Source organism: Diceros bicornis, chromosome 6 (assembly GCF_020826845.1).
Source record: "Diceros bicornis minor isolate mBicDic1 chromosome 6, mDicBic1.mat.cur, whole genome shotgun sequence".
Lineage (NCBI taxonomy): Eukaryota > Metazoa > Chordata > Mammalia > Perissodactyla > Rhinocerotidae > Diceros > Diceros bicornis.
The window spans coordinates 10,425,697-10,439,190 of record NC_080745.1 but is presented as its reverse complement, the minus strand read 5'-3'; the positions used below and the strand labels follow the sequence as shown (position 1 = coordinate 10,439,190).

The 13,494-nt window shown below is 39.5% G+C and overlaps 1 protein-coding gene across 2 annotated transcripts in view; it reads left to right on the top strand.

Moving 5' to 3' along the window:
* The window catches only part of WAPL (WAPL cohesin release factor), a 97,573-nt gene that overhangs the window by 31,660 nt on the left and 52,419 nt on the right, over positions 1 to 13,494 (top strand). The window lies entirely within an intron of this gene.

Sequence of the window (13,494 nt, the reverse complement as noted above, 5' to 3'; positions counted from 1 at the left end):
TATCTTCCACATATGAGTGAAATCATGCAGTGTTTGTCTTTCTCTGTCTGGCTTATTTCGCTTAACATCATACCTTCAGGGTCCATCCATGTTGTTGCAAATGGGACAGTTTGGTCTTTTTTAATGGCTGAGTAGTAGTCCATTGTGTATATATGTATATATATATACTCACCATACCTTCTTTATCCATGCATCAGTTGATGGGCACTTGGGTTGCTTCCATGGCCTGGCTGTGTGAATAATGCTGCAGTGAACATAGGGGTGTATACATCTCTTTGAATTGTTGATTTCAAGTTCTTTGGATAAATACCGAGTAGTGGGAGTGCTGGATCATATGGTATTTCTATTGTTAATTTTTTGAGAAATCTCCATACTGTTTTTTCCATAGTGGCTGCACCAGTTTGCATTCCCACTGGCAATATATGAGGGTTCCCTTTTCTCCACATCCTCGCCAACATTTGTTATTTTTTGTCTCGGTAATTATAGCCCTTCTGACAGGCGTGAGGTGATTTCTCATGGTAGTTTTGATTTGCATTTCCCTAATAATTAATGATGTTGAACATCTTTTCATGTGCCTGTTGGCCACCTGTATGTCTTCTTTGGAAAAATGTCTGTTCATATCCTCTGCCCATTTGTTGATGAGGTGGTTTGTTTTTTTGTTGTTGAGTTGTATGGGTTTGTTATGTATTTTGGAAATTAACCCCTTGTCAGATATATGATTTGCAAATATTTTCTCCCAGTTGGTGGGTTGTCTTTTTGTTCCGTTCATGGTTTTCTTTGTCTTGCAGAAGCTCTTCAGTCTGATGTAGTCCCATTTGTTTATTTTTTCTTTTGTTTCCCATGCCCGAGTAGACGTAGTATTCAAAAACATGCTGCTAAGATCGATGTCAAAGAGTGTACTGCCTGTGTTTTCTTCTAGGAGTTTTATGGCTTCGGGTCTTAACTTCTAGTCTTTAATTCATTTTGAGTTACTTTTTGTGTGTGGTGTAAAATAATGTTCTACTTTCATTCTTTTACATGTGGCTGTCCAGTTTTCCCAACACCGTTTATTGAAGAGACTTTCCTTTCTCCATTGTATGTTCTTGGCTCCTCTGTCGAAGATTAGCTGTCCATAGATGTGTGGTTTTGTTTCTGGGCTTTCACTTCTGTTCCATTGATCTGTGTGTCTCTTTTTGTGCTGGTACTATGCTGTTTTGAGTACTGTAGTTTTGTAGTCAGGGATTGTGATGCCTCCAGCTTTGTTCTTTCTTCTCAGGATTACTTTGGCTATTTGTCATCTTTGGTTGTTCCATATAAATTTTAGGATTTGTTGTTCTATTTCTATGAAGAATGTCTTTGGGATTCTGATTGGGATTGTATTAAATCTGTAGATTGCGTTAGGTAATATGGACATTTTAACTATGTTTATTCTTCCAGTCCATGAGCATGGACTGTCTTTCCATTTCTTTATGTCATTGTCAATTTCTTTCAATGATGTCTTATAGTTTTCAGTGTATAGATCTTTTACCTCCTTGGTTAAATTTATTCCGGGATATTTTATTCTTTTTGTTGCGATTGTAAATGGGATTGTATTCTTGATTTCTCTTTCTGCTAGTTTGTTATTAGTGTATAGAAATATGACTGATTTTTTTTTTTTTTTTTCCATGGGAAAGACCAGCTCTGAGCTAACATCCAATCCCAGTCCTCCTCTTTTTTCTGTTGAGGAAGACTGGCCCTAGGCTAACATCCATGCCCATCTTCCTCTACATTATATGGGATGCCGCCACAGCATGGCTTAACAAGAGGTGCCTCGGTGCGCGCCCAGGATCCGAATTGGCGGACCCCGGGCCACTGCAGCGGAGCTTGCACACTTAACCGCTTGTGCCACTGGGCCGGCCCAATGACTGATTTTTTTAAGTTGATTTTGTGCCCTGGAACTTTGCTTAGTTGTTGATTATTTCTAATAGTTTTCCAATGGATTCTTTAGGTTTTCTATATATAAAATCATGTCATCTGCAAACAGTGAGTTTCACTTCTTCCTTGCCAATTTGGATACCTTTTATTTCTTTTTCTTGCCTAATTGCTCTGGCCAAAACCTCCAGTACTATAGTGAATAAGAGTGGCGAGAGTGAGCACCCTTGTTTTGTTCCTGTTCTCAGAGAATGGCTTTCAGTTTTTCCCCATTGAGTATGATGTTGGCTGTGGGTTTGTCATGTATGGCCTTTATTATTTTGAGGTACTTTCCTTCTATACCCATTTTGTTCAGAGTTTTTATTGTAAATGGATGTTGGATCTTGTGAAATGCTTTCTCTGCATCTATTGAGATGATCCGTGTGGTTTTTATTCCTCATTTTATTAATGTGGTGTATCACATTGACTGATTTGTGGATGTTGAACCATCCCTGCGTCCTTGGTATAAAGCCCACTTAATCATGGTGTATGATCCTTTTAATGTATTGCTGTATTTAATTTGCCAATATTTTGTTGAGGATTTTTGCCTCTATGTTCATCAATGATATTGGCCTGTAATTTTCCTTCTTTGTGTTGTCCTTGTCTGGTTTTGGTATCAGGGTAATGCTGGCCTCGTAGAATGAGATAGGAAGCTTCTCCTCCTCTTCAGGTTTTTGGAAGAGTTTGAGAAGGATAGATATTAAATTTTCTTTGAATGTTTGGTAGAATTCTCCAGAGAAGCCATCTGGTCCTGGACTTTTGTTTTTGGGGAGGTTTTTGATTAGTGTTTCAATCTCTTGTGATTGGTGTATTCATATTCTCTGTATCTTCTTGATTCAGTTTTGGGAGGTTGTATGAGTCTAAGAATTTATCCATTTCCTCTAGGTTGTCCAATTTGTTGTCATATGCTTTTCCTTAGTATTCCCTTATAATCCTTTGTATTTCTGTGGTATCTGTTGTAATTTCTCCTCTTTCATTTTTAATTTTATTTATTTGAGCTATCTCTCTTTTTTTCTTAGTGAGTCTGGCTAAGGGTTTGTCAGTTTTGTTTATCTTCTCAAAGAACCAGCTCTTAGTTTCACTGATCCTTTCTCTTGTTTTTTGAGTCTCTTTCATTTATTTCTGCTCTTTTTCCCTCCTTCTGCTGACTCTGGGCTTTGTTTGTTCTTTTTCTAGTTCTGTTAGGTATAGTTTAAGATTACTTATTTGAGGTTTTTCTTCTTTTTTTAGGTAGGCCTCTATTGCTGTAAATTTCCCTCTTTACACTTAGACCTTTTGCAGCTCATCTGAGGAAGAGTTGGTATGTTGTGTTTTCATTTTCATTTGTCTCTAGGTATTTTTTGATTTCTCCTTTGATTTCTTCGTTTATCCAGTGGTTGTTCAGTAATATGTTGTTCAGTCTCCACATATTTATGACTTTTTCAGCCTTTTTCTTGTAGTTGATTTCTAGTTTTATAGCATTGTGGTTGAAAAAGATGCTTGATATGCTTTTAGTCTTGTTAAATTTCTTAAGGTTTGCCTTGTTTCCCAGCACATGCTCTGTCTTTGAGAATGTTCCATGTGCACTTGAGAAGAATGTATATTATGCTGTTTTTGGATGGAATGTTCTATATATATCTATTAAGTCCATCTGGTCTAGTATTTCATTTAAGGCCACTGTTTCCTTGTTGACCTTTTGTCTGGGTGATATATCTGTTGATGTATTTGAGGCGTTGAGGTCCCCTACCTTTATTGTGTTGCTGTCAGTTTCTCTCTTTAGGTCTAGTAATAGTTGCTTTATATACTTTAGTGCCCCTGTTTTAGATGCATATATATTCATAAGCAATTTGTCCTTTTGGTCGAATGTTTCTTTTATCATAATATACTGCTCCTCTTTGTCTCTCCTTGACGTTTTTGTCTTGATGTCTGCTTTGTCTGATGTGAGTATGGCAACTCTTGCTTTCTTTTGTTTGCCATTAGCTTGGAGTATCTTCCATCCCTTCCCTTGGAGCCTGTGTTTGTCTTTAGAGCTGAGATGTGTTTCCTGGAGGCAGCATATTGTTGGGTCTTGTTTTTTTGTTTTCTTGTGGTTTTTTTTTTGTGAGGAGATCAGCTGTGTGCTAACATCTGCTAATCCTCCTCTTTTTTTGCTGGGGAAAACTGGCCATGGGCTAACATCTGTGCCCATGTTCCTCCACTTTATATGGGACGCTGCCACAGCATGGCTTAACAAGCGGTGCATCGGTGCGCGCCCGGGATCCGAACCAGCGAACCCCAGGCCACTGCAGTGGAGTGCGTGCACTTAACCGCTTGCGCCACCAGGCTGCCCCTGGGTCTTGTTTTTTAATCTATCCGGCCACTCTGTGTCTTTCGATTGGAGAATTCAACCCATTTACATTTATTTTTTATTTATTTTTTTTTATAATTTTATTTATTTATTTTCCCCCCAAAGCCCCAGTAGATAGTTGTATGTCATAGCTGCACATCCCTCTAGTTGCTGCATGTGGGACGCGGCCTCAGCATGGCCGGAGAAGCGGTGCGTCGGTGCGCGCCAGGGATCCGAACCTGGACCGCCAGCATCGGAGTGCGCGCACTTAACTGCTAAGCCACGGGGCCGGCCCTCAACCCATTTACATTTAGAGTGATTATTGATATATGAGGGGTTAATACTGCCATTTTTTTTTGTGGTGAAGATCGGCCCTGAGCTAACATCTGCCAATCCTCCTCTCTTTTTGCTGAGGAAGACTGACCCTGGGCTAACATCCATGCCCATCTTCCTCCACTTTATATGGGCTGCTGCCACAGCATAGGATGGCTTGACAAGCGGTGCGTCGGTGCGCGCCCGGGATCCAAACCGGTGAACCCCAGGCCACCGCAGCGGAGCACGCGCACTTAGCCACTTGCAACACCAGGCCGGCCCCAATACTGCCATTTTATCACTTGTTTTCTGGTTGTTCTGTATTTCCCTTGTTTCTCTTCCCATGTATTTCTGACTGCCATTTCAATTTGGTGATTTTCTATGATGATTTTCTCTTTGTTTATCATTTGTGTCTCTGTTCGGATTTTTTGTTTAGTGATTACCGTGAAGTTTGTATAAAAGATCTTCTGGTGAGATAGTCCGTTTTCTGATAGCCTTTTATCACCATTAGCCTAATCAGTTTCCATCTCTTTTCTCTTCCCCATCTAAGTTATCATTGTCACAGCTTATTCCATTTTGTGTTGTGAATTTGTGATTAAAATGAAATGATTATTGTTATTTTTGACACTTTCTTTCTCTTAATCTTTAATGTTATGATTGTTTGCTAACCTGGTCTGATAGAGAGCTGCAATTTCCCGATTTTGTCTATTTATCTCCTTGCTCAATGCTTTGTAAACCTTTGCCTTTTAGTTTCAGGTATGAGGGCATTCTTAATCATCTCTTGTAGGAGGGGTCTTTTGGTGATGAGCTCCTTCAGCTTTTGTTTATCTAGGGAAGTTTTTATTTCTCCATCATGTCTGAAGGATAGTTTCTCTGGATAGAGTATTCTTGGCTGAAATTTTTTCTTTCAGTATTTTGAATATATCATTCCACTCTCTCCTGGCTGGTAAGGTTTCTGCTGAGAAGTCTGCTGAAAGCCTGATAGGGGTTCCTTTGAAGATTTTTCTCTTCTGCCTTGCTGCCCTCAATATATTTTCTTTGTCATTGACTTTTGCCAGTTTTACTATTTCATGCCTTGAGGAAGGTCTTTGTGCATTGATGTAGTTAGGAGTTCTATTAGCTTCTTTTACTTGACATTCCATTCCTTCCCCAGGTTTGGGAAGTTCTCAGCTACTATTTCTTTGAAGAAGCTCTCTGCTCCTTTCTCCCTCTCTTCTGCCTCTGGAATACATATAATCCTTATGTTGCGTTTCCTAATTGAGTCTGATAGTTCTCGGATAATTTCTTCATTTTTTAAAATCTTAGTTCTCTCTCCTCCTCCACCTGAAACATTTTTATATTTCTATCCTCTAACTCACTAATTCTGTCCTCTATGTCAGCTCTATTTTTTATTGATTCTGGGTTATTTTTTTATCTCATTAATGGTGTTCTACATGTCTGGAATTTGTTTGGTTTTCTTTTTTTTTTTTATTTTTTGTGGCAATGAACGTTTATTTTTGTTTTTTTTCATTTTCTGAAATAACAACTAAATTTATTTCAGACGTTTTGCTTTTTAAAATGAGAAAGCTTAGTATTTATTTCCAGGTACTATGTAATAACTATTTTATTTAATTAACCTAAAATTTTATATACACATTATATATAGATATATATACACATATACATATATGCATGTATTTTATACTTAATTTATGCTTATATTGATATTTCAATGGCCACTTTAATTGTCCATTCTTTCTCATATATTTGGTGCTTATGCTTCTGGGACTTCTGTGTTCTTACACATAGTTTCCATTCTGCTATAAGCATTGACTTTTTTTTTATCGTGAAATTTTTGTTGTACATTATTGTTTATCAGTCGCCATATAAGTGCATCCCTCCACCTCTTTGCCCACCCCCCACCCCCATAGCCCCTGGTAACCACCAAACAGTTACATCTGTGCGTGTGTTGGTTTATCTTCCACATGTGAGTGAAATCATACTCTGTTTGTCTTTCTCTTTCTGGCTTATTTCACTTAACATAATACACTCCAGGTCCTTCCATGTTGTTGCAAATGGGACGATTTTGTCTTTCTTTGTGGCTGAGTAGTAGTCCATGGTATATATGTACCACATCTTCTTTATCCATTCATCAGTTGAGGGACACTTGGGTTGCTTCCATGTCTTGGCTATAGTGAATAATGCTGAGATGAACATAAGGGTGCATAAGCCTCTTTGGGTTGTTGATTTCAGGTTCGTTGGGTAGATACCCAGTAGTGGGATAGCTGGATCATAAGGTATTTCTATTTTTAATTTTTTGTGGAATCTCCATACTGTTTTCCATAGAGCTGCACCAGTTTACATTCCCACCAGCAGTGGATTAGGGTTCCCATTTCTCCACAGCCTCCCAGCATTTGTTGTTTTTTGTCTTGGTGATTTTAGCGATTCCAACGGGTGTAAGGTGATATCTTAGTGTGGTTTTGATTTGCGTTTCCCTGATGACTAGTGATGTTGAGCATCTTTTCATGTGCCTATTGGCCATCTGTATATCTTCTTTGGAGAAGTGTGTGTTCATTTTTTCTTCCCATATTTTGATTGGGTTGTTTCTTTTTTTGTTGTTCAGTTGTGTGAGTTCTTTATATATTATGGAGATTAATCCCTTGTCAGATATACACTTTTCAAATATTTTTTCCCAGCTGTTGGGTTCCCTATTCATTTTGATCCTGGTTTCATTTGCCTTGTAGAAGCTCTTTAATCTGATGAAGTTCCACTTGTTTATTTTTTCGTTTGTTTCCCTTGTCTGAGTAGACATGGAATTCAAGAAGATCCCTTTATGGCTGATGGTGAGTAGTGTACTACCTATATTTTCCTCCAGGAGTTTTATAGTTTCAGGTCTCACTTTCAGGTCTTTGATCCATTTTGAGTTAATTTTTGTGTATGGTGAAAGAAGATGGTCTACTTTTATTCTTTTGCAACTGGCTGTCCAGTTTTCCTAGCATCATTTATTGAAGAGACTTTCCTTTCTCCACTGTATGTCCTTAGCTCCTTTGTCAAAGATTAGTTGCCCATAGATATGAGGTTTTATTTTTGGACTTTCAGTTCTGTTCCATTGATCTGTGTGTCTGTTTTTGTACCAATACCATGCTGTTTTAATTACTACCGCTTTGTAGTATGTTTTGAAGTCAGGGATTGTGATGCCTCCAGCCTTGTTCTTCTTTTTCAGGATTGCTTTAGCTATACGGGGTCTTTTGTTGCTCCATATGAATGTTAGTATGCTTTGTTCTATTTCTGTGAAGAATGTCCTTTGGGATTCTGATTGGGACTGCATTGAGTCTGTAGATTGGTTTAGGTAGTATGGACATTTTAACTATGTTTATTCTTCCAATTCAAGTGCATGGAATATTTTTCGATTTCTTTATGTCATCATTGATTTCGCTCAATAATGTCTTATAGTTTTCATTGTATAGGTCTTTCGCTTCCTTGGTTAAATTTACTCCTAGATATTTTATTCTTTTTGTTGCAATTGTAAATGGGATTGTCTTTTTGAGTTCTCTTTCTGTTAGTTCGTTGTTGGTATATAGAAATGCAACTGATTTTTGTAAGTTGATTCTGTACCCTGCCACTTGGCTGTAGTTGTCAATTATTTCTAATAGTTTTCCAATGGATTCTTTAGGGTTTTCTATATACAAGATCATGTTATCTGCAAACAGTGAGAGTTTCACTCTTTGTTGCCTATTTGGATTCCTTTTATTCCTTTTTCTTGCCTAATTACTCTCGCCAGAACCTCCAGTACTGTGTTGAATAAGAGTGGCGAGAGTGGGCACCCTTGTCTTGTCCCTGTTTTCAGAGGGATGGCTTTCAGTTTTTCCCCACTGAGTATGTGTTGGCTGTGGGTTTGTCATATATGGCCTTTATTATGTTAGGGTACTTTCCTTCTATATCCGTTTTATTGAGAATTTTTATCATAAATGGATGTTGGATCTTGTCAAAAGCCTTCTGTGTACCTATTGAGATGATCATATGATTTTTATTCTTCGTTTTGTTAATGTGGTGTATCACATTTATTGATTTGCGGATGTTGAACCATCACTGTGTCCCTGGTGTAAATCCCACTTGATCATGGTGTATGATCTTTTTAATATATTGCTGTATTCGGTTTCCCAATATTTTGTTGAGGATTTTTGCATCTATGTTCATCAGGGATATTGGTCTGTAGTTTTCCTTCTTAGTATTGTCTTTGCCTGGCTTTGGTATCAGGGTGATGTTGGCATCGTAGAATGTGTTGGGAAGTGTTCCATCTTCCTCTTTTTTTGGAATAGTTTGAGAAGGATAGGTGTTAAGTCTTCTTTGAATGTTTGGTGAAATTCTCCAGAGAAGCCATCTGGTCCTGGACTTTAATTTTATTGGAGGTTTTTGATTACTGTTTCAATCTCTTTACTTGCGATTGGTCTATTCATATTCTCTATCTTCTTGATTCAATTTTGGGAGGTTGTATGAGTCTAGGAATTTATCCATTTCTTCTAGATTGTCCGCTTTGTTGGAATATATTTTTTCACAGTATTCTCTTATAATCTTTTGTATTTCAGTGGTATCTGTTGTAATTTCTCCTTTTTCATTTCTAATTTTATTTATTTGAGCTTTTTCTCTTTTTTTCTTGGTGAATCTAAGAGTTTGTCAATTTTGTTTATATTCTCACAAAACCAGCTCTTTGTTTCATTGATCCTTTCTACTGATTTTTTAATTTCATTTTCATTTATTTCTGCTTTAATTTTTATTATTTCCCTCCTTCTGCTGACTTTAGGCTTTGTTTGTTCCTCTTTTTCTAATTCTGCTATGAGTTTCCCTCTCAGGGCCACTTTTGCTGCATCCCGTTTGAGTTGGTATGATGTATTTTCATTTTCATTTGTCTCCAGATATGCTTTGATTTCTTCTTTAATTTCATCAATGATCCATTGGTGGTTTAATAGCATGTTGTTGAGTCTCCACAGCTTTGTCACTTTCCTGGTTTTTTCCTTGTAGTTGATTTCTAACTTCACGGCATTATGGTCTGAAAAGATGCTTGTTATAATTTCAATCTTCTTTAAATTTATATAAGCATGTCTTGTTTCCCAACATATGGTCTATTCTTGAGAATGTTCCAGGCGTGCTCGAGAAGAATGTGTAATCTGCTGTGTTTGGATGGACTGCTCAGTATATGTCTCTTAAGTCCATCTCATCTAGTTTTTCATTTAGGTCCATTATTTCCTTATTTATTTTCTGTCTGGATGATCTGTCCATTGATGAGAGTGGGGTGTTAAGATCCCCTACTCTTATTGTGTTGTTAATATCTCCTTTTAGGTTTGGTAATAGTTGCTTTATGTACCTTGGTGCTCCTGTATTGGGTGCATATATGTTTAAAAGTGATATGTCTTCTTGGTGGAGTGTCCCTTTTATCATTATATAATGCCCCCTCTTTGTCTCTCATTACCTGTTTTATCCTGAAGTCAACTTTGTCTGATATCAGATTGGCAACACCTGCTTTCTATTGTTTGCCGTTAGCTTGGAGTATTGTCTTCCATCCTTTCACTCTGAACCTGTGTGTGTCTTTAGAGCTGAGATGTGTTTCCTGGAGGCAGCATATTGTTGGGTCTTGTTTTTTAATCCATCCCACCACTCTGTGTCTTTTAATTGGAGAGTTCAGTCCATTTACATTTTGGGTAATTATTGATAGGTGGGGGCTTGTTATTGTTATTTTATCACTCTTTTTCTGGTTCTTTTGCATTTCTTTTGTTTCTCGTCCCATGTGTTTCGGACTACTGATGCAGTTTAGTAGTTGTGTATGGAGGTTCTCTTAGTTTTCTCTTTCCTTATCGTGTGTGATTCTGTTCCGATTATTTGTTTAGTGGTTCCCATGAGGTTTGTATAAAAAATCTCGTGGATGTGATAGTCCATTTCTTGATGGCTTCTTATTCCTTAGACTAAGTCGATTTGATCCCTTTCCTCTTCCCCTTCTAAGTTACTGTTGTCACATCTTATTCCTTCTCGTGTTGTGAGTTCTTGTTTAACATGAGATTATATTTATGCTTGGTGCTTACCTTCCCTTGATCTTTGGTTTTATAATTAAGTGTTTGCTAATCTATTTTGATAGAGTACTGCAATTTTTCTGGTTTTGTCGACTTGTTTTCTTCCTCGTTCAACACTTTGAATCCCCTTTCTCTTTTTTCCCTCGGGGATGAGGGCCTTGAGCACTTCTTGTAGTGGGGGTCTTGTGACAAGGAGCTCCCTTAGCTTTTGTTTATCTGGGATAGTTATTATTTCTCCATCATATCTGAAAGATATTTTTGCTGGATAGAGTATTCTTGGCTGAAAGTTTTTGTCCTTTAGAATTATGAATATATCGTTCCACTCTCTCCTGGCCTGTGAAGTTTCCATTGAGAAATCAGCTGAGAGCCTGATAGGCAATCCTTTGTATGTTTTGTTTTTTTTTTGTCTAGCTGCCCTTAATGTTTTTTCTTTGTCGTTGACTTTTGCCAGCTTTACTACTATACGCCTTGGAGAGGGTCTTTTTATGTTGATTTATTTAGGAGATCTGTTTATTTCATTCACTGGTATTTCCAGCTCCTTCCCCAGGTTTGGGAAGTTCTCAGATATTATTGCCTTGAACAAGTTCTCTGTTCCTTGTTCCCTCTCTTCTCCCTCTGGAATACCTATAAACCTTGTGTTCGATTTCCTAATTGGGTCGAATACTTCTTGGAGAGTTTCTTATTTTCTTTTTAGTCTTAGTTCTCTTTCTTCCTCCATCTGGAGCACTTCTGCATTGCTGTCCTCTATATTGCTAATTCTTTCCTCCATATTGTCAGCTCTGGTGCTTAAAGCTTCCATATTTGTCTTTGTCTCCTCTATTGTGTTTTTCATCTTTAAGATTTCTGATTTTTTTTTTTTTATACTTTCAATCTCTTTTGTGAAGAAATGCCTGATTTCAGTGAATTGTCTGTGTTTTCTTGTATTTCATTAAGCTTTTTTATGATGGCTATTTTGAATTCTCTATCGTTAAGGTTATATATTTCTGTGCTTTCTGGGTTTGCTTCTGGATGCGTGTTATTTTCCTTTTCTTCTGGAGTTTTAATATATTTTTGTATTAATATATTACAGCCTGTTGCTGTTGGCTTACCTTTCCTTATAGTGAAAATATATGGTCGCAGTTTCATCTTGCTGCTGCTGGGTGGGGGTCAGGGGCTGTGTATTCTGGCCCGCCTCAATCTGTGGGCACTCTTGTCAGCCCCTGGCTGATCTGTGGTGTGGCTGAGTGGAGGCTACTGGGAGGAAGTGTGGAAACAGCTGGAGCTGGACGCAGCTAGGCCAAATCTACTGGGGCTTGGGTGCCGGTGGGTTGCAGTAGCTGCAGCTGAAGTGCTGCTGGGCCAAAGAAGCTGGAACTGGAGTGCACTGGGTCGAAGAAGCTAGAACTGGAGTGCGCTGGGCCAAAGAAGCTGAAACTGGAGTGTGTTGAGCAGAAGATGGAGAAGCTGGAGTGCTGATGCTCTGAAGAAGCTGGAACTGGAGTGCACTGGGCCAAAGAAGCTGGAACTGGAGTGTGCTGGGCCAAAGAAGCTGGAACTGGAGCGCCGCTGGGCCAAAGAAGCTGGAACTGGAGTGTGCTGTGCCGAAGCAGGTGGAACTGGAGTGTGCTGGGCCAAAGAAGCTGGAACTGTAGTGTGCTGGGCCGAAGTTGCTGGCGCCAAGTCAACTGGAGCCTGGGCGCAGGCCAAGCTGAAGCAGCTCCTTCCACTTACTCTGGAGGTTCCAGCACCTCAGTCCTTGGGTGTACGGCTGCCTGGGTGCATTGGACGTCCCCTGTGTTGTGTGAATTGCATCTGTTCGAATATGAATGTCCTTTTTGTTGTGTCGTAGAGGGGGAGAGTTCAGTGGGGGAAGCTCACTCTGCCATGATGCTGACGTCACTCCTGGTTTTCTTTTTTTCTTTACAGTTTCAGTCTCTTTCGTGAAGTATTCCATCTGTTCGTTAATTTTCTTCCTCAGCTCATTGAACTGTTTTTCTGAGTTTTCTTGTAACTTGTTGAGTTTCTTTATGATAACTATTTTGAATTCTCTGTCATTTAGATTGTAAATTTCTGTGAGTTCAGGATTGGTTTCTGGAGATTTGTCATTTTCCTCCTGTTCTGAAGTGTTAATGTAGTTATTCGTGGTATTGATGAAGTGATCTTTTGCCAACAAATTTGTGGTAGTATCAGGTTGCAGATTCCACTTGCCATTGCTGGGAGATGGGGGGGAGTGTTGGTGCAGGAGCTGTGTTTTCTGATCCCATCCAATCTGCTGGAAGTTGTGCCGGTAGGGCTTCTCGGTTATTGCACGCTGGCCGCAGGTACATAGCAGGTCACACTCACATGCAAAGGTGGGGCCTCTGTGCTCCACAGGTGGGTCACTCTGGTGTGGGGACCACTGCACTTGGCAGGGGAGTAGCTGAGCTGGTACACTAGGCAGGAGAGCAGGGGCGCTTTCTTTTGTGTGCGGGCCGGCTCTGCACTCACAGGCGGCTTGACTGAGCTGCTGTGCTTGGTGGGGGCTCCTTCTTGGGCGGTGGGGGTTGGGGGGTGTGCTGTGGCACAGCAGGCACTGGCATCTGCCTGGCTACCACTCCAAAAGCATTCCTGCATGCCAGGCTGCCCCCTCCTTCTCTTACAGTCCCACAGGCCTCTGTGAGGACCCACAACCTGTATTGTTGTCTCCAGGGATGGGAAGGTCTGTGCTCACTTCGTTCCACTGCCTTCCAGGGATCCAGTGTCCACACCTTCAGATGCACTGCATGGCTCTCTCGGACATCCTATTGTGCTATACAGGGAATCCTCTGCTGGTTAATGAATGTCCATTTAGTTGTGACTTAGAGGGGAGACACAAAGGGAACAACTCACTCCCCCATGATGCTGGTGTCACTCTCCCAGGAGTTCTTTATGTATTCTAGATGTTAATCC